Consider the following 4417-nt stretch of genomic DNA (forward strand, 5'->3'; position numbering starts at 1 on the left):
CCAGGAAGAGTAATCATTATTTTTTAAGCTATTGCATTGTTTTCGAAATTTGGGAAAAAGAAAGACCTCAGCAACGGCATTTTAAAAAGGAGGGAGAAAGACAAAGTTAGAGATCACATGGTCAGCGAAAGCGAGAGACAGAGAAACCTGCACTGCTGTCTGACACAGCAGTGAAGTGCTGGAAAAGGACAGCATGTCAGACAACATCCGAGAAGCAAGAAAATAGAAGTTGTGGGCAAAAACCATTCATCAGGAATGTCCGAAACGTCGACTTCCCTGCTTCTCAAATGCTGCCTGACCTGCTGCGCTTTCCAACACTGCACATTTCTCTCTAAACCTCTAAAATCTGCAGTCCTCAATTTTGCCACTGCAGTGAATCGGCACAGCTTCTCCCTTTGATTTTAGAGTTCATGTATTTCTGGGGATCAGAGTGCATCTAGGAAAATGCAACAACGCGTAAATCACAGGAGGAACCTGTGTGGGCGAATTCATAGCACAGGCTTTTACTTGTAATCTTGCTGACATTTTTGTGTAAATCTACCAAAGTGAGCAGAGTGAGTTCTTTTTGGTTTTATGTTTTATTCAGGTCTGTCTCTTGACGAAAATGTGAAAATAAAAAGCACAGGCAAAAAGTTAGCCTGGTGCTGTGCCTTTAGGCGCAGTAAGACGGTGATAATTTCTGGTTCTGCAGATTGCTCAGCCGCAATGGTGGCCTTTAGTAGAGTAATATAATCTTCCTGTCGGATGTGGGATTTTCTGAACAGCTTCCATGTTACTGATGATAAGGATCTATTGTAAGTGTGTTCGGTATTGAATCTCATCAGATCTCATGGATTGGATTGGAACAGCAGCTTGACGCAATGAGGAATTTATAGGAGGTCGGGGTGTGATGGATAGCACTTATTGGAAGAGAGAATAACCACAGATACAATCAGTTTGATGGGTTACCACCAGGAAAGGTAGGAAAGGGAGGCACGTGGTCCAGGAGTCTCCGGTGGCTGCACCCATTTTAAACAAGTGTGCTCTTGTGGAAAATATAGGGGGTGATAGACTGTTAGGGGAATGCAACACGAACAGCCACGTTTCTGGTACCAAGTCTGGCTCAAATGTAACAAGCAGTACGTCAGTTTCCAAACGATCAGTTCTGGTAGTCAAAGGCTCAGATAGATATTTCTGCGGCCAAGACGAAAAATAAAAATGGAGTGCTCTCTTGCTGCTACAAGGATTAAGGATCTCTTGGAGAAGGTGCCGAATATTCTCAAAGGGGCGTGGCACCAGCAGGAGGTCATTATGCACATTGGAACTCACGACATAGGAAGGAAAAAAAGATGAAATTCTGAAGGGAGAATATGATAAGTTAGGCAGGAAGTTAAAAGGAGGTCCTTGAGCGTAGTCATACCTGTATAATTCTCAGTGACACAAGGTAGTGAGCGTAGGACCAGGGGGATAGAGCTGATGAATGTGTGGCAGAGGTACTGGTGCAGGGGACAAGGGTTCACACTTTGCTCTCGCTGGAACCTGTAGAAGAAATGACCTGTACAAGGAGGACGGATTGAATCTGAATTGGAAGGGGACGAATATACTAGCAGGGAGATTTGCTAGAGCTGCTCAGATGGATTTAAACTAATAAGGTCGGGGTGTGGTGGGGGCGGGGAACCAGTGGAGTGGGTGGGACCCAGTGAGATAGTGAGAAAAATATCAGTATGAGACTGGTACATTTGGGAAAAAGAGGCGGTCAAACAGTCAGGGCAGGCAGGAACAAAGCAGAAAACGAGTTAGGATTGATCAATTAAACTGAATTTATTTCAGTAAAAGATTTCAAACAAGGGAGGCAGACGAACTTAGGGAATGGTTAGAAAAATGGGATTTAGAAATCATAGCAATTGTGGAGATGTGGCTTAGGGTGGGCAGGACTGGCAGCTTCATGCTGCAGAATACAAAGGCTGTGGGAAGGAAAGAAAGGGGGAGGAAGAGAAGAGGAGAAGTTGTGTATTTGATAAGGAATGGTATTACGGTGGGACTTACAGGATGTTCCGCGGAATAAGTACAGGGAAGTCTTGTGGGTTGAACTGAGAAATAAGAAAGGAATGATCACCTAATTAGGATTGTATTATGGACACATTCCCCACCGTCAGCGGGAATTTGTAGGGAAACTTTGTAAGGCAATCTCTGATCTCTGTAAGAACAATAGAGTGGGAATGGTAGGGAATTTTAACTTTCCAAACAGAGACTGAGACATCCGTTGTGTTAAGGGTTTAGATAGACAGGAATTTGGTAAGTGTGTACAAGAACATTTTCTGATTCAGGATGTGAATGGGCCTACTAGAGAAGGCACAAAACAAAGGAAATAAGGCAGGGCAAGTGACTGAGTTGTGAGTTGGGGAGCACTTTGGAGCCAGCGTCCATAATTCTCTTAATTTTAGTACACTGATGGAAAAGGATAGACCGGAGCTAAAAGTTGAAATTACATAAAAACCAATTTCAATGGTACCAGGTAAGAACTTTCAAAGGTTGACTTGGGACAGATGTTCTCAGATAAAGGGACAGGGGGGAATGGGAAACCTTAAACATGAGACGAGTGTCCAGAGACAGTATCTTCCTGTTCGGATGAAAGGCAAGGCTGGTAAGTGTAGGGAATGCTGGATGACGAAAGAATTTGATGTTTTGGTAAGAGAAGGAAAGACACATATTTCAGATAGAGATCGCAGAGGTCGAGTGAATACTTAGAAAAGTATAAAGATGTATTCTTCGGAGGGAAATCAGGAGATCAAAAAGGGGACATGAAATGGCTTTTTGCAAATAGCTTTAAGGATAAAACAATGGAGTCTCATAAATATATTAAGGACAAAAGCCTAACTAAAGAGAAAATAGGATCCTGCATAGATCAGCAAGGTAGCCGATGTGTGGAAATGATGGGGATGGGGGAAATATTAATTGAGTATCTTTGCATCATTATTTACTGTGGCGAAAGACATGGAAGTTAGAGAATTTGGGGAAATAGATGGTGATTACTTGAAAATTGTCCATATTGCAGAAGAGGCGGCGCTGGATGTCTTAAAACGTATAAAAGTGGATAAGTCCCAAGGACATGATCAGATTTACCCTGGAACTCTTTGGGAAGCTGTGGAAGTGATTGCTAGGCACCTTGCTAAGATGTTTGTATAATCAATCGTCACAGGTGCGATGCCAGAAGATTGGAGGTCGACTATCGTGGTGCCACTATTTAAGAAAGGTAGTGAGGAAAAGACAGGGATCTATAGACTGGTGAATCTGATATTGATGGTGGGGAAGTTATTGGAGGGAATCCTCTGGGAGAGAATTTACATGTATTTTAATTGGCAATGACTGATTAAAGACAGTCAACATGGCCTTGTGCATAGGAAAATATAACTCACGAACTTGATCTGTTTTTTAAGAAGTTAAGAAGAGGATTGATGACACAGAACGGCGAATGTGATCTATATGGACTTCAGGAAGGCATTCAATCAGTTTCCTCATGGTAGAGTAGTTAGCAAGGTTAGATTGCATTGAACTAATGGAGACACAACTTTTTGAACAGAAGTCCTTTGAAGGTAGAAGACTGAATGTGGTAGTGAAGGGTTGCTTTTCAGATTGGAGGCCTGTGGCCAGGGGTGTGCCACAAGGATCGGTGCTGAATCCACGGCGTTTCCTCATTCATATACATGCTTTGGATGTGAACATTGGAGATACAGTTAGTAAGTTTGCTGATGCCACCAAAATTAGAGTTGGGTTCGTCAGCCAAAAATGTTTCTCAGTGTACAACTGTTCTTGATTAGATGGGCCAATTGATTGAGGAGTGGCAGATAGATTTTAATTCAGATGAATGTGAGCTGCAACATTTTGGAAAGGCAAATCAGAGCAGGACATGTACAGTTAATGGTAAGGTCCTGAAGAATGTTGCTGGAAGAAGAGATTTTGGAGTGCAGGTTCATTGATCCTTGAAAATGATGTCTCAGGTAGATAGGATGGTGAAGAAGACGCTTGGTATACTTTCCTGTATTGTTCAGAGCACTTTGTACTTGAATTGGGAGAGTATGTTGTGTCTGTGCAGGACATTGGTCCGGCCACTTTTGGAATATTGTGTACATTTCTGGTCTTCCTCCAAAAGGGAGGATGTCTTGAAACTTGAATCGGTTCGGAAAAGATTCATAAGGATGTTGCCTGGATTGGAGTATGTGAGCTATGGGGAAATGCTGAGTAGGTTGGTGCTGTTTTCCCTGGAGTTTCGGAGGCTGAGGGGTGACTTTTAGATGTTTATAAAACCATAAGGAGCATGGACAAGGTAAGTGGAAAGGTTCTTTTCCATGAGTTGCGGGAGTCCAAACTTAAAGCGAATAGATTTAGAGTGAGAGGGGAAAAATATTAAAAGGGACCTAAAGGGGAACTTTTTCATGCA

Source organism: Chiloscyllium plagiosum, unplaced genomic scaffold, assembly GCF_037043375.1.
Source record: "Chiloscyllium plagiosum isolate Xiang-an unplaced genomic scaffold, Cpla_swu_hap1 HiC_scaffold_40, whole genome shotgun sequence".
Classification (NCBI taxonomy): Eukaryota; Metazoa; Chordata; class Chondrichthyes; order Orectolobiformes; family Hemiscylliidae; genus Chiloscyllium; species Chiloscyllium plagiosum.